Consider the following 22,899-nt stretch of genomic DNA (forward strand, 5'->3'; position numbering starts at 1 on the left):
TTTTTCTAAACCGAGCCAGAAATTGTGGTTTCTTAGCAAAATGTGGTTCAAATAACCATCGATATCGATACATTTAATTGAACTCTATTTTGCGATTTGGAGCTACACTCACTGGTTCCTCCGTAAAACACTTATATGCGTAGGAAAACTAATTGTGCATACGATGTTTCTAAACTGGGCTGTAAATTTGTAAATTGTAATTTGTATATTTGTAATTGTAGTTTCCATTAGCAAAATGTAGTCCAATTCGGTCGCAAAATGGAAGCAATACTTTTGATTTTTTTTTTATATTTTGGAAAATAATTTTTGGCACAAACACTCCTGATGATCGATCCAGGGACTAAAATTCAACATTCAAAACCCCGAAACGTTTCGGGTTTCATACTGTTGTATTTTAGCCTTGTTTCCAGTTTTTTCTCCTTGGTTTTCTCCTGTTACCATTGTCTCAGGCTGCTTCGTAAAAATGTGTATCCAAGACTAAAATTCCGATTACCCAAAATGATCCCCCTAATGATGAGAATTTAAAATACATCGATCGTATCCATTAGACATCGAGCCAAGGCCGGAGACCCAACGCTTGGTGACCACCTTTCACTGTGCGCCATGACGCCATGATTTAATCGCTCATCAAACGTCGTTGATCATGTTTCCGTGCCGCCTCTTCTCATCGCGGCTCTCGGTGCACGAGTCAGTGACCCGCTGTCAAAGGTAAAGGTCGGGCATCCACATGGAGGTCAGTTGGTCAGCTTTGATGAGGGAAGTAGGAGAGATCGCTCCTACGCGAATGATAACCCGGCCCCAGCACGGCTGAGCGTTATACGCTGCATTTTAGAGTTTTCCTCCTGCATTTCATTCTTTACTCTCAACGCAGAGCAGTAATATTAATTGTAGCGTCCTGTGAATAAAAGAGGCAACATTTTGGTCTTTGGAAAGAAAATTAATTTATCACTTGAATATCGACCAAACTCTAACACAGCTGGTTGTTATTCCATGCTTTTTTGAGTTTTCCTGCTGCATTTTATATTTTACTCGAGGCGCTCGTGGACGTTACGGTTTCGGTCAGTCGCCGATTTTCGGCTCAAAGGACCCTAAGTGAAAAACCCGCGAACCGACCTCTTCGGTTGGCAGAACCAAAAGTTCTGTTCAGCGAACCTAAGGGACCGCTCATAAAGTACGTAGGTAACCCTCTAGGGCGGGAGAGGAAAGTGTTGCGCCATTTTGTTTTTACGTGTGAAAGGACATAGGACAGGGCTCTACGTCACTTGCCGCACAAAAGCGTTACAAAGAGGGGGCCGAAAAATCTGCAATTATTTAGTGTTGAGTATTTTATGAACGGCCCTGAAGTAACAATTCACTGAACTGAAAAACTTCAGCCGATATGGAACATGTCTCATGAGAACTAAAGTTTTTTGACTCGTTATCTGTGCCTTTCTGTTTACCAAACCGAAGTTCGAACGGAAGAGGTTAAGTTAGTGGTATGGTTAGTGGTTCGAGGTTAAGTAAGGTTAAGTTAAGTTGAGTTAGTGCGGCGTAAGTCTCAGTCTTGACTGAAAAGCGCCTATACTGGACTAGTTGATTCGCATAACCGAGGTTTTTTTTTCTCTCTCTCTCTCTCTCCCTCGTCACTCCCCCGGTTAGCGGCTGTTGTTACCACAAGCGAGGCAATACCTCTCTCCCCGTATCGCACAATGTATGCCAACTTGTGTGCGGCAAATCGGTCGATTTGCGTACAGCTCCCGCGAACTTTGGCGGGATCCGAGCGTAACTTTGCATCAGCGGCGGCAAAGGGAGGGGGGGGGGGGGTCCATTAAACACCTGGACTAGAGCTACGCCTCTCCGAAAACGGGTGCGTCAAGTGGGGCGATGGGGGAGGGGGAGGCGACGCCCTAATCAAGACAATCGCGAGTCGTATCATAAATTCCGCGCAACAATATTGAGGTTCGGCACTTTGATTATGATATACGGCGTGTCCCACGGAATGCCAGGTCAATGTTCCCTGTCTGGGTATGTCTGAAAACCAAATGATTGTATGTAATGGGATTAAGAGTTCATTTTGAACCTGGGAGTCGCTTTGTCTCGGCCTCTCGGTAAAATTTATCATAAAAACGTAGAAATTTTGCAACCGTGCAGTATCTAGGTCTAGGTTCATCTGCTCATTGCATTTTCTGATTCTATTCTGTCCACTTTGACCAGTTTTTTAAGGATGGTCGAACTTTTCTCGCCTTAGCCCGGCCCTCTTTTCTCTTAGTTTCACTAATTTTTTCAGTTTTTTTCCTTTTTTCCCTCACTGGAAAAAAAAACACATTGGATCTAGAGTCCAGACTCTTAAAAACATCGACAAGAAAAAATACTCTTAATTCAATCAGATTTAAGCTTAAATCAAGAACCCAGCCTCTTAATTTGAGCGGATTTCCCTTTGATTTAAGCTCAAATCAGATTGAATCAAGAGTATTTTTTCTTGTCAATGTTTTCAAGAGTCTGGACTCGAGATCAAACGTGTTTTTTTTCCAGTGCTGGCTTATCTTAGTTTACCTTTTTTACCAGTGTCTGGGTCCGCGAGTACATTGCATTATTGCCCGACATCATTTTCCTGATATTGCCCAGTTTTTCCTAATTCAGGCATCCCAAGTTTTTGTTTTCACCAAGTTCAATCCTTTTCCAAATTTATTCGACTTTCCCATGTTCCCAGCCCTCACATTTTCCCTAATAAATTTCAATTTTTCCTTATTAACACCAGAATTTCCTGATTTTACCTTGTTTTCTACTTGTCATGTCATTCCTAACCAATTCCAGTTTTCGCTGATTTTGCCCAGCTTTCCTCTCTCTTACCAACCCCTTTTTTACTGTTGCCAGGTTTTGTAATTTTACACTTATTCTTAATTCACCATCCTCTCACTTTACGAAATTTTTCTCATATTCCCACTCTTCACTAATTTCGCTCAGTTTCTCGTTTTTCTCTCCTTTCCCTGATAAATCTTAGTTCCCTCCTCCTTACCTCGCTTTTCTGTTTTTTCATGCTGTTGTTTCTTCCCAAGTTCTCCTCATACAGGCTTCTATCCTTCTCTGCCTAATTTTTCTCATATCCAGAGGGGTGCAGAATCTTCGAAGCCTCCACGTTTCCGCACGTCCACCCGCTGGCTTTCCACATATTTTTTTCTATAATTTTTCCACAAAATTTCCCACCAATTTCAAAAGTGAGGACCTTTTTCGTCTTCCTTTCCTTGATTTTTGACTTTTGGCCCTTAAAAATGTTCCCTCCTTCCACATTTTCAAGAGCCTTTCCACATTTTCACAAGCCCGGGCGGGCGCGCACGGAGAAAAACCTATGGCTTATAAACCAGTTAGTGGTTCACACGGATCACCATAAATAGTAGTGAAGGTAGCATATAATAATAGCACAATATACCATACTATGTTACAAGCCACCACAGTATGGTTCGCAGACCGATAATCATTAATGCACATACAACTATTAATGATGTTCCATACGAGCCACTAATTGGTTTATAAGGCATAGCTTTTTCTCAGTGCGTGATGGAGCATTTTCTGCACTCCTGCATATTCTCACTTTTCACCAATACGGCCCGGTTTTTCATTTAATCTTCCTTTCCCCCTGTCGCGCCAACTTTTTGCCCTGCCAGTGTTCCCTGGTCCATTCCTGCTTCCCTCCGATCTTCCCAAATTCCTTTTTGCCCAGCCTGCAGGTCTCTAGTAGAGTACCTATATTGAGAGAGTATGGCCACTGGAGTTACCACCTCTGATTGGCTCAGCCATCTTAGGCTGAATGGAGCCCTTAGGACCCAAAAATGGCGGACGCCTTAAATTAATGTAATGCAAAATGACTTAAATTGTAGTTTTCTTTGCTTATCGTAACGAGAAATTTACCCAAATACACTATTGCGACTTCTTTACATACGTTTTAAGGCTAATCGTGTGCAATTTTTGAGAAAAATGATCTTAGATGCAGTAAGGTTGGCAGCAAGTGCGGTTGGTGAAAACCGTCAAAAGTTGGCAATGACCCCCGCTCCCTTCCACAAAAACCAAAACAACGCACCGCCATTTTTGGGTCCTAAACCTCTCCATGGGGCCCAGTGGCCATACTCTCTCAATATAGGTACTCCAGTCTCTGGCAGCCCTCACGTCACGACGGCACATGATCTCCGAAGTGACGTCCGTCGGTCTCGCTTCGCGGGAGCCGTGCTCGACGGTGGCCGAGTGTGAGTCATGTTTCGGCCGTGGCCGTAATTCGAGCGGCACGCCGCGCCGTTGGTCGGTTACGGATCCGGGTGTCCCGGTCGGGTCCCTGCTCCGCACGACGTCGGTGACGCTGGGAGCGCCGCACAGTGGATCGAGTCAATCAGAGATGTCGGACATGATACTTTTGACTAGAACTGCAAATTGTGATGTTTAGTTCGTCACATGTTAAATGTTGAGGAGTGTCTCTAGAAGAAACTTTCACAAGGAAACCAATAGAACCACTTTGAGAACCTCAAAATTTCGTGTAATCGGAGTTTAAAAAGTTTCCAAATGTTGTTCGACTTGTTCTATTGACACGATCCAGTGTGCGACACTGGGACCGGGGCGTTTTTGGCATTGTCGAGTAAGGCCACGCTCGCGAGCAGCCACCCGAGCACTCGAGTACTCGAGTACTGCCGTGCTAAGGAAAAACGCCGTATGAACCTTCAGGCGTTGCCAAATTTCGATTGATAAAACACGAATTTCCTGCGGGCCGATTATTGAAATTGATAGACAAAGCTTTAGACAAAGGAGACAAAAGAGCTACGGAGAGATCTTATTGGTGGAAGCGGATGGTTGCCATGGACAAAGGAGGTAGGTCATAGACTTACTAACGGCAACCCACGAGAGACCCGACAGTTAGTCTATCATTTTCTCCCTTAGTCTATAGGAACCAACCAAGTCAACCAATAGGATAGCTCCATACTCCCCATTGTCTTCTTTGTCTATCGCTTTGTCTATCGGTTTCAATAATCGGCCCGCTGGTCAACTTATGCATATTTTTCTTCCAATTTTTCGGATAATATTGTTCCCAATTTCACCTAAAGTTCCTGAAAATTTCAAGGAAAAATATCCACAGCTTTCTTCAAAAATAAACATTTTATCGAAGGAAATTTGGCAACTCTTGAATGTTCATACGGCGTTCTTCCTTAGCACGGCAGAGTAGTCCACTGGAACATCATCGCCCGCCCGCCTCCCCGCCGCACGGTAGATCGAGTCAATAGGAGAGGCCGGACAAAAATTGGAAACTTGAAACGCTCATAACTCCGTTTTAACGGAATTTCGAGGTTCTGAGAGGGATTTCATTGGTTTTCTCGTAAAATTTTCCTTCCAATGCACCGCTTGAAATTTAAGATAAGACGAAATAAACATCAAAATTTGCAGATTTAGTCTAGTATTTCATGTCCGACCTCTCTTTTTGACTCGATCCACTGTGCGTCGCCGCGACTGCTCCAGCTCCATCTGGAAGAGTACCAACGCACGTGAAATCCTTGCACCCGGAATGGTAAATGCATGGAATCTGCACCGTGCGCCAGTAAATACTGCCGTCGTAGCGGAGAGAGCAGTAAGTGTCAAATTTTAGAAATCGAGTTCCCTTCAAAATTCGTCTAATCCTTTCGGGGTGGCCACTGTCAGGGAATACCGGGAAAATGACGAACATGTCACGGAAAAATGTCAAGTCACCTCTATTTGCTTTCTCGAGTGGGTTTCGAGTTTCGAACAACAAATTTTGTTCTTCTTCTAGATAAAATCGCTGAAATAGCTAAAACAGCACGATTCATCTTAATTGTATGAAAACTAGGCATATGAGATAGCCGTAAGGGCACAAAAAATGACGTAGTTTCAGGCAAAATAGCAGTAAGTGACATTATACCTCCAGAGAGTCAATGAAAACAGTGCCGCCCTCTTCTGTCAATCTCCAACCTGAAAATGTGTTTGTTGTGCGTTCGAAACGCAACCACGAAAGCATGCAGGAGATAGCACATACGGATGTTTTGCCTAACACTAGCCAAACATGAAAATAAAAAGTACCCTTTTTTTGTAATTGAATTAAAGTCGGTCGATTTTTAATCATCCGAACGATTTCTTAGAGTCTTTCGGATGATTAGGGGTAATTTGACAAAGAACGGAGGCTTCTTTCATTACAATTTTCCGGTCAGATGCTCGTAAGCCCGTCTTCTCAAAACTTCATCTTTGCACTTACTGCTCTCTTCGCTATCACGGCGGAATAGGGGCGGCATTTCATTTATTCAAGAATGGGAGAGGCTATACTTCCTTGGAGGATGTTTAGGGGTAAAAGTTCCCAAAATCGCCGACTTAGTGACGAGTTCTTGCAAAGTCTGGGAATTTCGCCAAACAAGGAGAGGTTACAAACAATGAAGGGGATTTCACTGTGTATTAATTAACTTGATTTTAAAAGTTTTTCGTCGACGTTTCTTAATCTGTGGCTTCGGCTGTGTTCCACAAGCAGTTCTTGAAGCACCTCTACTTACACATGAGACAAACGAAACCAACACAATAAGGAAATAGAGCAAGGGAAAGATGCGCGTTGACGACGGCGCAGAGATACAACTATTCGTACTTGATGGATGCCTGTGCTGCATCTGTAAAATTGTAGGCGCGATGGCGCAAGGCGTTATTCGTACTTGATGGATGCCTGTGCTGCATCTGTAAAATTGTAGGCGCGATGGCGCAAGGCGTTAACTCGCGACGCGATGCTCCGCATAAGTCCGCTCTATGTGGTCAGTAAGGTGTCGCTCGGATTCGGAAGGCTTTCCTATATTCGGCTGTGTTAATCGCACAGCCCTTGAAGCACCACTACGAATAAGACAAACGGAAGGAAACATGATGTGGAAATAAAGCAACAGAAAGGACGCGTGTTGATGACGGTGCAGAGATACAACTATTCGTGCTTGATGGATGTCCGTGTCGCATCTGCAAAATTGAAGGCGCGATGGCGCGAGGCGTGAACTTGCAATGCCCCGCACTCCACACCCTTTCGCGGGGAAAACAAAGCCAAAAAGTTCCAAAAATTATAATCAGAGTCAAAATTAAATTTTTTTGAACTCTAAATTTTTACCTTTTTTTTACTAATTTTTTAACTTAATTTTCTTTTCAAAGTTTGAAACGTGCTCGGTTAGACTGCTAGACGAAATTTGAAACAAGGTGGAGAAATGGTGCTGAGTCCACGCCCTTTCGCGGGGAAAACAAAGCCAAGCAGTTCCAAAAATTATAATCAGAGTCAAAATTAAATTTTTTGAACTCTAAATTTTTACTTTTTTTTACTCATTTTTTAACATGAATTTTTTTTTTCAAAGTTTGAAGCCGGGCGTATCCGTACATTATCAGGTGTCTACTGTGCGGAAAAAGTACGGACACATTACACTGACGAAGCACGGATTTAGGAAGATCGGTGCGGATTTTCCGTGGAAAGGTTCGGTAATTCGAGATTTTCCGTGGAAGTTTCCGTTCTCAACTCAGAGCGTAATACCGAAAATCGTTACTCCACTCAGATTCAAACGGGCCGCTCGCGCAACATCGGCCGATCGAGAGCCACTCTGATTGGTCCACGCAGCGACTGCCTCACTCATCGATGCACTGATGACCCGGAGATGCTTGTTGTTTTCGGTAAATATCTACTAGCTTGACGTCACAGAACTGACTAGTTACGGCCTCTCCATTCTCGTAGGCAACGCTCAGAGTTTTGTTTTCTCATGAGCGGGTATTTAAATTCACGCATCAAAAAAGCGTTAAATATCAGTGGCGTGGCGTGCTTCGCGATATATCGATTAATCTGTCATTTGAACCTATGGAAAAAGATCGATAAACAGGATGTTCGCAGCGAACACCTTAGTAATCGATTCTTTACCATAGCTTCAATTGAGAAATATCGATAATCGATCATTCACGCCACGCCACTGTTAAATATCTCAGTTAGGACGTCTGCCGTGCCAAGGAAAAACGCTGTATGAACATTCGAGAGTTGCCAAATTGCCCCGACTAAAACATGTAGTTTTGAGAATAATTATGCGTATTTTTTCTTGACATTTACAGATATTTTAGACAAAACTGTGAACAAAATCGTCCGGAAAAATTGATGAAAAAAATTCACGATTTTCCCCGTAAAATGAGGTTTTATTGAAGGAAATGTGGCCACGTCTGAAGGCTCATACGGTGTTCTTCCTGAGTTGATGTCGATAATTTTCTTGCGCGAATCGTGTTACACGTGCAATTTTGGCACGAAACATGGATTGAACTATATTTTGCAAAATAGACTTGCTATTCCTGATAGACACGTTATTTTATGGATGAACCGGAAATGATAGTGCTCTCTCGTAAAATTTTCACCAACTTCAAGTTTTCGATAAAAAAAAGCAATAAAAACAAAGCAGAGAAACTGTAGATAACAAGAACTTTCCAGACTTTTGAAGTCGAAATAATTGATAGGACATTTAGAGTCGAAAAATATCGACCCCAGTGTACTACCAAAACTTTCTCCTTATTTGCTCCTCACCTTTCTCCTCATTTTTCTCCTCTCTCTCCTCCTTTATTTTCCTTACCTTCTTTTCTTCTCTCTTTTTTTCTGCTCCTCTCTCTCTACTACTTTATCTTTCTCTTCCTCCTCTTCTCCAACAGATTAAATCTCGATCAATTGATAAATTATTTCTACGCAAAATCAATGGCAAATCTTTGGACGCTCGTCACTACAAAACTTCTAAATTTATATTTGAGAAAGGAACATTTTAGCCCCGAAATCAAAATCGTATTGATGAAAAAGCTAAGATGCTCTAATTCATGTGTTCTGATATTTTATTTGTTAATCATCTGTGTTTTTTCTAGGCATATAATTATTTGTCTCCTGAAATATATTATAGAAATCAATAAGATGAATGGATAAGTTATAGAAATCGTGAGAATGGTAAAAAACTATAAGTCAAAGATGTATTCATCTGAAAAAGGTGCTACCAGGGGTCATGAAACATCAAATAGACTGAAGTATCGACCCCTGTGTATTCCTACCAAAACTAGCACCAATTTTGTCGGCGTTTAGCCGAGGGTAAAACCCTCGTTTCCACCGTCCACCACGAGGAGGAACCGACATCAGACGGCACGCTTCCACCGTCCAACTTACAACTCCCATGGCATACGTTAATTTGAAATTCAAAATTTTGAAGAAATTACGAAAAAATTGAGAAGACATTTTAAAAGACAAAGGCATGGGGCTCATGCCTTTGTTGTTAGCGAGATTTAATAAGGATAACCTTATTTTTAAAATTTTTTTAAAATTTAATAATTATTAAAGATCTCATGCCATGAAGAGTTGGGTTGGCGTTCTGGGCGCACCCTCACTCACAACAGTGAACAATTCGCCAATGACCGAATGCAGGGAACTCCTCTACCACCGTGCGATCCAGCAGTGAGACAACAAACTCGTAGCTGGATACTCTCTACAGAGATAGAGATTGCTGAAACTTTGTCCGGCTTGTTCGGCCCAGGAGAACAGAATACCCTGAGCCACGAGGCCCCGGAACTCTCGTGAAGTATTCGGCTCTCCTGCATCAAAACCTACTTCAATCTGCAACATCGCCCCAACCACCAGCCCGTTTGAGAGGCGTCCGACCCTCCGGTTCCGACTTTGCCTGGTCTAAAGTGTCCCGGGGGGGATGACGGCTTTAGACTTAATGCGCAAGCATCGGCAGATACCGGAGGTTGACCAGTACAGGATTGCCAGGCTTCGATCGGTCACCCCTGCAATTGGTCACTGGTGAATCGCGCAAAGTCGGTCACAGATCGGGATTTTCAGACCACTGTGTACCGGTTGATCCTTGCACCTCGCGGTTCAAGGATATGGCCTAACTACTATCAGTGGTCTTCTGAAGATCATCGTTCCCCTCATGTTCCTCAGGTTCCGCTTGATCTCTTCCGTAAGCCAGGGATATGGGCTAACAACCAAGGTAATAACGTACCAAGGTTCCGCTTGATCCAAGGCTGCAATGGATATGGCCTAACATCCAAGGTGTGAATCCCTGCTGCGCGCGAAGCAGGGCACCGAGGAAGCGGTTGATCCATGCCCGAGCGTATTAGGAATATGGGCTAACAACCAAGGTAATAACGTACCAAGGATGCGCTTGATCCTAAGTAGCTCGTTACGATGTGTGAAGAGATATGGGCTAACAACCAGAGGCGAGGGAGGGTGCAGAATCACAACAGTTTGCCGGCGTTTGGCACGGGTCAGAGACCCGCCCCAGGTCCACCACGAGGAGGCTCCGGCACCAGACCCTTTTCTCTCTCTTCTCACGTTTCCTCTCGCTTTTCCTCTCGATTTTCTTCTCACTTTTCTTCTCGCTTTTCCTCTTGCTTTTTCTGAATACTCATCCTGTTAAACTTTTTGAATTTATGCGCTCCACTAATCTCAAAATTTAACCTTTCCCTCAACCTTTTTGTATTTTTACTGATATTTCCATGTAAATTTATTATTGTTATTGCCCTCTTTAGAGGTGTAAATGGCCTTAGATGCTAAAGCACCGCTTTAAAATAAAATTATTTTACTACTACTACCTTCTCGCTTTCCTTCTCGCTTTTTATCTCGATTTTCTTCTCACGTTTCTTCTCGCTTTTCCTCTTGCTTTTCTTCTCGCTTTCCTTCTCGCTTTTCTTCTCGCTTTCCTTCTCGCTTTCCTTCTCAATTTCCTTCTCGCTTTCCTTCTCAATTTCCTTCTCGCTTTCCTTCTCAATTTCCTTCTCGCTTTCCTTCTCAATTTCCTTCTCGCTTTCCTTCTCAATTTCCTTCTCGCTTTCCCTCTCACTGTTTTACTGTGTGCTTTCACTATTTTATTCTCTTTTATGTTCTCTCTATTCTTCTCTTCTTCTTCTCCCATGTCTCTTCTTTTCTCTCCTCTCTTCTCTCTTTTCTTCCTGTTCTTTCTCTTATCTTCTTCCTCCTCTTTCTATTCTTCTCCCTCTCCTCAAACTTTGATTTTACCGTATACGAAGAGGTACTTTCACGAATGAGCCGTAAATAGTAGTTTTTTTTATCGTAGAATATAGTCTATTTGATCCCCAGGGAATCTAGTAGCCAGTAATAGACTTCTGACAGTGCTTCAGAAGACAAACGCATACTCCGTCACCGAGACAGAGAATTGACGAAGGAAGTGATTCGGTCACTTCTTTCGAAGTTAGGAGAAGTCTCAAAATGGTGAGCAGTAGAAAAATGTTGAACATCTTATTTATAATCAAGAATCTCATTCCTAGACAAAAGTCCTGAGGACAGAAGAACTCGCGATCCCAGTGGCGTGGCGTGAATTGCGATATATCGATTGTTATGCCATTTAAATCCATGGTAAAAAATCGATTATTAAGGTGTTCGCTACGAACACCCTGTTTATCGATCCTTTTCCATAGGTTTAAATGGCCGATAAACCGATATATCGCAAAGCACGCCACGCCACTGCATGAGCCGTCCATTTTTTATCATTTATTCCGGTAGAAATAACGTTGAATCAATAAGAAACTCAATGAAACACATCTACACCGAAACACACTCGTTCATCATATGTATGAACTGATATTAATCAAAATTAATCATTTATTGTCTCAAACTGTGCTTTTTGCTAAGTCCTGACGACGGCTGAGGCCGAAAAGCTTCGACTATTAAGTTCCTGAATTTCAAGTTAACGTGAGCTAACAGTTTATTTTAACCCATAGCACTGGCTACCCAACAAACCAAAAATTACACAAAAACTACTACCATAATGTTGTAAATCAACACTTTCAATACAAATTATCATTGAAAGAGCAAAATTGACCAAGACAGATTCTAAATATTAGTCGTAAAACAGTAACCTCAGGCGGATTTTTTTTCGTTTTGCAAAACAACCTTTAGTATAGCAATAATGAAAGTTTTGGTGGTTCACTTGCCTCGGCACAGTAAAACTAAACTTAAGAGAGCTCATCGTTTCGCGCGTGAAAGAACGTAACTTCATTTCAATGTTGCCAAATGTCCCCTCGCAAATTGCATATTAAGTAGGAGGATCTTGAACTTTCCTAACTGGAAATTTCATTGATAATTTTCCCCGAGATTTCATGCAAAATTAAAATAAAAATTACACAGGCACATTTTCATTAATTTGTTTTACAAAGTTGTGCCTGAAAATTGCACAGGCATAACTTTGTAAAATAAATTAATTGTTTGAGTCAATTTGGTGACCTTGGAATGGAGTTACATTCCTTCGAACGGGAGACAAGTTTTACATTTAAACGTCTGGTCAGTTCTACTTAAGTATATGTGACAGACGAGGGTTAAATGGTCTACATTTTGCAATTAGGAACTAAAATTTCTGGCTCATCCTTAAAAACACTTTTGTGCATCGGGAAAATAATGGCTCATAAGTTATTTCTAAACTGAGTCAGAAATTATAGTTCCCAATTGCAAAATGTGGTCCAAATGAGTCTGGAGGCTATTGGAGCGGAGGAAAACTTATTATTCATGTGGAAGCTACCTTTCATAACAATATGCCGGGCCCCTTTTACCAGTGACCAGATCTGTAAGAGGAGACCTATCTTTCTGAGGACAAAATTCCTTTACTCAGGAAATTTGATCCTAAATCTCAAAAACTGTCGTGAAGCTTGAAGACAAAAATTCCTAGGTTGTAGAAAAATGTTGTTCATGTGTTCGCAATAAGTTAAGAACAATTTTCTCTCGGAGGAGAGGCTCTTTTTACACAGATCCACACACAAGTGGACTGCATTTTGCAATTGAGCACTAAAATTTGTGTCTCAAGTTTAGAAACAACGTAAGTACTCATAGTATCATATGCACATAAGTGTTTTTATAGATGAGCCAGAAATTGTAGCTCCGAATTGCAAAATTTAGTTCAAATTAAGTAACGTTGACTCAGACCGCTCTCGGCGCTCTCTGCTCAATCTTCACCAGATTGAAGGCAAGAAGGAAGTAAAGCAGTCGATAACCTAACAAGGTTTAACAGTTAATTTCCACCACGACGCACTTTTAGACCCCGGCTCGTCAAAAATTCTTCCAAAGACACGAGGCACTCTGGAAATTCATGAATAATCATCCAAAATTGTTACATATTGTTACTTTGCTCTATGATGACCCATGTCTCCAGTAAAAATCTTAGCTTGAGGATACGTCTGGTTTTAGAAATACAGCGTTGACAAGTTTCCATATTTAAGCTTTAAAGATTATCGTATTATCAAGTATCTTACTTTCTGTAAACAACTGTCATTGGATGTTTCATGATATTTTGAGACATTTTATCAACAGACAGTGTACATTTTTCTAAAAAAATACGTTAATAATAAATAATTTTTCTACGTTAATGCTGTTAATTCTGTTGATACAACGTTGCAAACTTGACATCACAGACCCATAAAAATGCTCATTTTGTTCCGTTTTTGAATTAAAAAACGAACTTATTGACCACGTAAAGGTATGATAATGTGGTTTAGCTGAAATTCTACGATAAGATTAGTCGTGTGTAAAAGTTTTACCGCGAGTGTAAGTATAGATTAAACGATACAGCGTTGCAAAGTTTATGTATATAAGCTTTAAAAATGTTTTTATTTTTAAGTTCAGAGTTTGTTTGTTTGTTTTTTTTGTTGTTTTTTTTTGTTTTTTTTTGTTTTTTTTTTTTTTTTTTTTTTATGAAATAAACCATTAACGTTATCTGCAGATGTAAGATTGATTTGTAGTGATACAGCGTTGCCAAGCTCACAATTTTGAACTCAACGAAATATGATTTTTTTTTTAAATTTTTTTTTCCAGTTTAAGATAAAATCAATGGGTATCATCCCTCATACCAATCCAAAATATCAAGGTCTGATGTCTGTTCCAAGTGACAATTGGTTTTTGCAATAATACTTTCGCCAAGTTTATTCACAATTCTCTCCAAGCAATAAATAATAGACGATTTTAAAATAAAGATGCTTCCAGTAGTTATTTGATTTTGCTTATTTTTTTATTTACATTGACATTTTTTTCTTTCATTTTTATATGACTTTCTACCGTACATTATTTTTCATTTTTTTTTATTTTTGTATTTTTTATAGTTTTTTATCTTCTTCCTTCAAAATATTTTATTCGTGCGATGCTTCAGTATCAGTCCTGTCTTGCCTTCAAATCTATAGAAAACGCCTCAACATGATGCCAATTTTAAACTTTCACCCTCCAAAAGTCATATTTAAATAATTTTAAAATTCTCTCTTAAGGAGGCGTCTGGGTTTTTTATACATTAACGCAACAGTGATTTAAATATTCTATTTAGGTTTTAAATTATATTTTATTGTTTTGTTGGTGTATTTATTATTTTTCGTTCATTTAATTTACTTTGCATTTTTTTTTTTTTTTTTTTTTTTTTTTTTTTTTTTTTTTTTTTTTTCATTTCTTTAATATTTTCAAAATCTTCCATTCTTACGTTCAACATACTCAGTTTTTTAAGGCATAATGAATGTATCGTCTGTATCAAGATTTATTTCTACTTAAAAAAACCCAAACGCCTCCATATCCTATGTTAGTTTCTTCATTACACCTAAAAAAAGGTTGAATTTGCAACTATGTCTAGGCAGAATATTTCAGATCTTGAAAGCAACGCTGATGCTGAATCATCCATTGTATTCCAAAAATCCTCTGGAATTACATTTTAAAGTAAAATAACTGTTGGAAGTATCCTTATTTTTAACTAATTTTATACAATCGAATGTTAAAAGGAAAGCAGATAAAAGTTGCAACGATGTTATTTTAATGCAATTGTCACCCAGGATCAACATAAAGCCTCCACATTCCGCTTCACACTATTAACCATTAACTCATATTGTATCTTGTCTCCAATACAATAACAAGAAAAAGTAGACATTTTCATAGATGAAAGATGTAAACTTTGCAACGCTGTATTGCCCAAAATTATCGTATACTGATTAAATCTATGCTATACGTCTAAACTTTGCAACGCTGCATTGCCTAAAATTATCGTATACTGATATAAATTTTACTATGAGTCTGCGAGTATCTCTAATTGTATATTTTATGTCTCAAATACTGCTACAATATACAAAACTATAAAAAATGGGTATTTTTAAAGGGCAAGAATGTAATTTTTGCAACGTTGTACTGCTATTTACGGCTCATCCACAATTTGAAACTTTTACTACGGATTTTCTTATAATTTTTCAGTTACGCGTCATGTTTACTTGAAACTTACATTACTTTGAAATTGGCTTTTGGAAGAAATTCTTCAAAAATATGAAGATTTTTAAGACTCAAACATGCAAACTTTGCAACGCTGTAGCTCCAAAACCAATGGCGTGGCGTGAATTGCAATATATCGATTGTCATGCCATTTAAACCTATGAAAAAGGATCGATAGACAGGGTGTTCGCAGCTAACACCTTAATAATCGATTCTTTACCATAGCTTTAAATGGCATGAGAATCGATACATCGCAATTCACGCCACGCCACTGTCCAAAACCAAACGTATCCTCAAGCTAAAATTTTTACCGGAGGCTTGTCTCATCATAAGGTTTCATTTCGGTCACGTACGAATGAAATCCCCGGGTTTCAAAAAAGGTCGCTCCTCTGACATTAGGACGTATCTCACTTTTCACATGAACCACAGAAAGCATGGATTTGAATGTGACCCAGTGCTCACGAGGAAATTAAGATTCGCCCTTTCGTCAGAGGAGCGACGAAACGGGGCCCATTCATTGGGAGGCTTTTTAATCTATTTTCCTCCCTCAATTGGACTGAATTTTGCAATTTGGAACTATAAATTCTGGCCCGGTTTTAAAAAAAACGCATGTGCTATTAGTATCCCTTTGCACATAAGTGTTTTTTTCAGATGAGCCAGAATTTATAGTTCCAAATTGCAAAATGCAGTCCAATTCGTCGTTACCTCCCACGAAAGAACATAACTACATTTGGATTACATTTTGCAATAAGGAACCACTATTTTTGACTCTTCCATAAAACCACCGTTCTGCACAGGGAAACCAATCGCATATACGTTGTTTCTAAAATGAGCCAGAAATAGTATGGTTCCTTTTTGCAAAATGTGGTTCATTTCATCGTTGCCAGATTTCGCCTCGTAAATTTGAATTTGTAAAGGAAAATGTTAGGTATTAATTGTACATTTCACTGATTTTTCCGCTGATCTTATGAAAAACGAAAATAAATTTTGGATAAAGATTTCGCTTTCTCGTATTTGTGAAAAATTGAATTCTTTGAATCAATTTGACAACCTTGGAATGGAGTTACGTTTCTTCGTCCGGGAAATGACAAAAAATGAAGCTGAATCCTGTCGTAGCGAATTCAGTGAATAGTTTATTCTGCAGAATCTTGGAAAAATAAGACAGTTTCAAGGCATTATGTTCCGTAGTTCTTCAGTATTACAGAAACAGAACATCAGGAAAAACTAAGCACCGTCAAATCGTCGCTCCTCTGACGTAAGGGCGTATCTAGATTTTTACATGAGCCTTAGAAAGCATAGAGTTGTACGGAGCACAGGGGTCACGTAGAAATCAAGTTACGCCCTTACGTCAGAGGAGCGACGAAATGTAGTTTAAGTTGATTCTACCTAAAATCGCCCGAATGATGACAGCGGCGATGATCAGCGTTGAGGAAGAATGAGGAGCTTGTAGGACAAAGCGCGTAAGTGCAGTTTTTGCTACCTCGAGAAATATGTGTTTGAAGTTTTGAAATTATATGGATCCTTATGGCGGAAAGAAAGTTCAAACTGACTTTTTGAAGCTTAAAAATTGAAATTTGAGAGGGAATTTTTCACAAAATATGCACTAAGACTAGTTTTTCTTGAAATCATTAAAATCTGAACTTTTTCAAAACTGCACTTATGCGCCTTGTCTTCCAAGCCCCTCAAATATTTTAGCAGCCCATTTCAAAAATTGAAATTATTGACGGTAACAGATTCATTAGAAGTTGAGGTGATTCGATGAACGCCATATTTTGTGCCAGAACGACATAAGAATATCGCGTCATCAGTTTCATTTTTTCAGCTACTCGTCATTTTTCTCGAATTTTGAGATCTCAATTCTGTTGTCAGGAGACTAGAGCACTCGCTTACCAATTTTAACAATGAAATTCAACGTAATAAAGGCGTGGTTTTTTTAGAGAGAAAATATCGCATTCGAGTGCACTTTCGACATCAGTATCGAATGCGATGTTTTCTCTCTAAAAAAACCACGCCTTTAGTACGTTGAATTTCTTTGTTAAAATTGGTAAGTGGGTGCTTTAGTCTCCTGACAACAGAATCACGATCTCAAAATTGGAGAAAAATGACGAGTAACTGAAAAAATGGAACCAAGTGATGCGATATATCGCATGCCATTCTGACTCAAAATATGGCGTCCATCGAATCACCTTAAGTTGATTTTACCTAAAATCGCCTGAATGATGACAGCGGCGATGATCAGCGTTTGAGGAAGAATGAGAGGCTTGTAGGACAAAGCGCGTAAGTGCAGTTTTTGCTACCTGGAGAAATATGTGTTTGAAGTCTCGAAATTACATGGATCCTTATGGCGGAAAGAAAGTTAAAACTGACTTTTTAAAGCTTAAAAATTGAAATTTGAGAGTGAATTTTTCACATAATATCCACTAAGACTAGTTTTACTTGAAATCATTATCGAGAAATATGTATTTGAAGTCTCAAAATTACACGAATCCTTATGGCGGAAAGAAAGTCCAAATTGACATATTGAAGCTTAAAAATTGAAATTTGAGAGGGAATTTTTCACAAAACATGCACTTAGACTAGTTTTACTTGAAATCATTAAAATCTCAACTTCTTCAAAAACTGCACTTATGCGCCTTGTCCTCCAAGCCCCTCAATTTTTTTATCAGCCCATTTCAAGAATTGAAATTATTGACAGTAACCGATTCATTAGAAGTTGAGGTGATTCAATGAACGCCATATTTTGTGCCAGAACGACATGCGAAATATCGCGTTGATTGGTTTCATTTTTTCAGCTACTCGTCATTTTTCTCGAATTTTGTGATCGCAATTCTGTTGTCGAGAGACTAAAGAATTCATCTTCCAAATTTTGACAAACAAATTCATCGTAATGAAGTCGTGGGTTTTTTTTATGAGACAAAATATCCCATTCGAATGCAGTATTTTTCCTCTATTTTCCTCACGCCTTTAATACTTTGAATTTGTTCATCAAAATTGGTAAGTGAATTATTTAGTCTCCTGACAATAGAATTGCGATCTCAAAATTCGAGAAAAATGATGAGTCGCCGAAAAATGGAACTAATCGATGCCATATATCGCATGCCGTTCTGTCACAAAATATGGCGTTCATCGAATCACCTTAATTTTCGAAATAGGAGGAAGCTGGAGAGATCTTACCGTGAAGAAGCGATGATCTGCAAGGTCAGGAACAGCTCTGATGCGGAGGGTGAAGATTCCCATCCTCGTTCATCCCCTTCTTCGAATTGGCTGCAAAGAAAAAAATTAAACCCTTTTAGAGATAAATTCAACGTAACGCATTGTTGCACATTGTCTAGTACATGGAACAGCTTAACAGATAAATTGAAATAATGTTGAAAAATAATGGAATAAAACTGTTTTTTTTTTTTTTTTTTTTTTTTTTTTTTTACCACAAAATTACAATATTCTCACATAATGTATTCAATAATAATCAATTTTCAACGATTAAACATTTTCATATCGACGACTTAAGGAGATTTGATGGACGATATATTTAGTGTCAGAAAGGCATGCGATTTATCGCATCCATTGGTTCCATTTTTTCAGCTACTCGTCATTCCTCTCCAATTTTGAGATCGCAATTCTGTTGTCAGGAGACTAAAGCACTCGCTTACCAATTTTAACAATTAAATTCAACGCAATAAAGGCGTGGTTTTTTTAGAGAGAAAATATCGCACTCAAGTGCAGTTTCGACATCAGTATCGAATGCGATGTTTTCTCTCTAAAAAAACCACGCCTTTAGTACGTTGAATTTCTTTGTTAAAATTGGTAAGTGGGTGCTTTAGTCTCCTGACAACAGAATCACGATCTCAAAATTGGAGAAAAATGACGAGTAACTGAAAAAATGGAACCAAGTGATGCGATATATCGCATGCCGTTCTAACACAAAGTATCGCGTCCCACGAATCACCTTAAGTGTAGAAACACGCGTTTCCGTCTGCTACTCAACAGATTTTCTGTCATACTTCATTTTTTCTCGGGGGAACTGGTCTACCTAATTTCTTTAAAACTTCCGTGATTTTTTTTCAATGTTTGCAGAATACTTTGTATAAATTTCAAGCTATGAAGTTTGCTTGTTTCTCTTCGAAAAAAATAAAATAAAGGTGGAAATTTAATGACACCACAATAGAAATGCATGATTTTCCACTTTGGCCATCGATTTATGAAGAAGTTAGGTACTTCGCAAATGCAAAAAATTGCAACACACTTCAATACGCTGAATACCTCGATAACTCCACTGATTGTGAAAAGAATCTCGAGAAAATCAAAAGATTATCGCCCACAGGGATTCTTAAATTATTTATCGATGGCCGAAGTACGAAACCACCTACCTCCGTCTGCGACGTCCCGGACCTCCTGTTACACTTTATTTTTTCTTGGTAAAACTAGTCAACTTATTCCTCGAAAACTACCTCGATTTTCCCTCTCTTTTAGCAAAATATTCACGGGGAAAAAAAAACACATTGGATCTAGAGTCCAGACTCTTAAAAAAACATCAACAAGAAAAAGTACTCTTGATTCAATCAGAATCTAACTTAAATTAAAAACAAAGCCTCTTAATTTAAGCGGATTTCGTTTTGATTCAAGCAAAAATCCGATTGAATCAGGATTATTCTTTCTTGTCAATGTTTTCAAGAGTCTGGACTCTAGATCCAATGTGTTTTTTTTCAGTGTTCTGTAAAGATATCAAGCCAAACAGTCGACTTGATTTTCCTCGAAAAAATAAAATGGTAGCATAAATACTGGAAATACGTGGTTTCGCACTTAAGTCATCCGTATTAAATGTAACCACACTTCTCTCGTAAAAAAATGAAAAAAAGAAGAAAAAAAAACATTTTGTTGATGACATCAAGTGACTTACCGAATCAACCTGAGGAATACACGTGAGCAAAATGACTTTCGAAACGATATCCTTAAATCAAACTTCACCGAAATATCACTGAAAAAGCACTACCGAAAATCCGCGCAATGACAACCGATACGAGTGACAAACAGAAACTCCACTAATTATGAAACACGGCAAACTATCGTACTGGGCAGAAAAAGTAGAGGCTCGTAGACTAAAACTTTCGACGGATAGAAAACTTGCGGAAAGTAAGGTTGTTCAACTATTCACTGCACCTTCTATATTCACGAAATAATTCACAGAGAAAAATTTTAATAATAAAGTATCGAACACGAAACTAAAGTACCGAACACGAAACTACACTGATGGTAATGCACTTGAATAACACGACTATCACACGCGGTCCCAAGATGAATATATTTCCGATAAAATATACTTCCGATTTGATTATCCTCTACGCTTAAGCTCAACCCCTACGGCTGCGCGACTTCGACTGACCAAAGTACCAGAAGTTCCGAGCCCTCGAGGTCTCCAAAGTTTTCCTTGTTGTTCTCGAAAACAAAAGAGTGGCTTCGATTTCCAAAATATCCCTACATTTCGGGTTTCCCAGGTGAAAGGCCAGTGCAAGCTCACAAAAGAAAATGTCTTCATTGAACTGAAAACTAATTGGATGTATTTCTATCAAACCGAACTATGTGCGTTAAGACATTAGCCCTGAGACCCATACGAATATGTCCATAACAGGGCTCACGTCATAATGCACATAGTTCCGTTTGATAGAAATACGTCCTATTATTACAATAATTAATGAGGGTACCCGGATTTCCCGGATTAATTCATCTCTCACTTTTCACAACTTTCCTTTTTTTGCTGAAAAGTAGTGAGGGTTCGTCCATGAATAACGTAACCCATTTTTCCCGACCTTTGACCTCTCCTTCTCCCTTTGTCCTAGATGTCACTTACCTCCACACCCCCCCGAAAAATCTTTTCATTACAAGCGTGCCTCCCTCTTTTGCATAGGTGTGGGTCGTCACGAACTCTTGCCACGACTGCATCTCATATGAATTCAAGTGTTTAAATGACTCAAAAACAACATCAATCACATAGGAAAAATCTAGAATCCACTCCTCCTTCAAGGCATTTCTTGATTGTAACCGACTCGGCTTGAATTCTGCCGTGTTAAGGAAGAACGCTGCACGAAAATTCGAGAGTTGCCAAGTTTCCCTTCATAAAGCATGTATTTTTTACGACATCCATGCACATTTTCCCTTTAAAATTTCAGATATTTACATTAAACAGCGTGCAAAATCGTCTGAAAATTTTGGGGGAAAATATTCACAATTTCCCCAGTAAATGGGCCAGTTGCGCTGGTCACAGAATCGTGTTTTGATGCTTGATTCTTGTGGATTAGCTAAGAATAATAAGATCTGCCCCAACATGAACTTTCTACGCTCAATATTAACCGAAATATCGCCATTTGAAAAGTCAGGTTTTTTTTGTCATTCATCCCGGTGGTGACACCCTCAGTGCATCACTGACTGATGAAAGCAAGGTGGAAGAAAGCAAGGTGGAAGAAACCAAGGGTGTCACTATACCGCGGTGGATGACGTTAAAAACCCGCGGATTTTCACAATACTAATATTGAACTTAGAAAGTTCCTGTTTGGACGGATCTTATAATTTTTAGCTACTCATTAAGATTCGAGCATTAAAACATGATTCTGTGACCATCGCAACTGACCCATTCGGTTTTTGTCAAAGGAAGCTTGGCAACGTCTGAAGGCCCATACGGCGTTCTTCCGTAGCTCGACAGAATTAGACACTAGGACTTGGCTTTAATGTGCTATTGTCATGTTGCCTGGATTGAGCTTTGTGAAATCCTCTCGGACCCGAGCATCCGATGCGTCTCAATCAAGATGATCAGGATGCATTTCCCCGAAAGGGCAATTGCGCCGACACGAATGCTCGAATGCTCGAATGCACGATGCGATGACCACCTCGATGAAGAGATGCTCTCACCTATAGCCATTCATCTCATCCTCATCTCGTACGCAGCATCCTGAGCTCCCGCCTTGCCAGATCGTCATAGACGTCGACCGTCATTTCGTCGCTCCTCCGACGTATGGGCGTATAACGATTTCCGCATGAGCTGCGAAAAGCATGGATTTGTATGTAAAATAAAGCTTACGTGGAAATTGAGATGTGTCCTTTCGTCAGAGAAGCGACGATTTGACGCGTGATAGTGTCTTGATTCGTCGATTCTTTGATGTAGGGACGTATGCTCGTCTCAAGGTTGGGAAGTTGATCAAGGGAATCGATTTTTTACAGAAATATGACCTGGTAGTGGCCTGATTATTAATTTTGATCGACAAAGCTATGGATAAAGAAGACGAAGGGAAAATGTAGAGATCCTATTGATTGAAACGGCCGAGTATTAAATCCTGCGTTCCGCTGTCTAAGATAGGGAAAAAGTAGGATTCTCCAGGGAATGAAGCATTTCAGGGAAAATTAAGGAATCTGTTCCAGCAGGGTGTCTGCAGGTCCGGAAATAGCACTGATTTTTTTAAGGCGGTCCGGAAGTACTGGAGAAGTGCGAAATTCCGCTAGAAGGTCCGGAATCTTTTTGTCACTTTTGTCCCAATTTGAACGAGAAATTCAAATTTTTGAAATTTTTCGAATTTTGTGAAATGGAGGTACTGAAAATGTTCTGAATTTTTCTGTGTAGGAGGTACTGAAAATGTTCTGAATTTTTCTGTGGAGGAGGTACTGAATTTCTTGGGAATGTAGTGAAAAAGTAC

The 22,899-nt window shown here is 39.5% G+C and overlaps 1 protein-coding gene and 1 long non-coding RNA gene across 2 annotated transcripts in view; one reads left to right on the forward strand and one right to left on the reverse strand.

Annotated features, from left to right (window-relative positions):
• The window catches only part of Clic (chloride intracellular channel protein 5), a 121,772-nt gene that overhangs the window by 77,163 nt on the left and 21,710 nt on the right, over positions 1–22,899 (forward strand). The window lies entirely within an intron of this gene.
• Positions 12,811–21,093, reverse strand: LOC140224412 (uncharacterized). The gene is made up of 2 exons (XR_011899678.1): positions 18,395–21,093; positions 12,811–13,069 (listed from the first exon to the last, which is right to left on the reverse strand). It is a non-coding gene; the product is annotated as an uncharacterized lncRNA (long non-coding RNA).

The sequence above is a fragment of the Bemisia tabaci genome, chromosome 4 (genome assembly GCF_918797505.1).
Source record: "Bemisia tabaci chromosome 4, PGI_BMITA_v3".
In the NCBI taxonomy this organism is placed as follows: Eukaryota; Metazoa; Arthropoda; class Insecta; order Hemiptera; family Aleyrodidae; genus Bemisia; species Bemisia tabaci.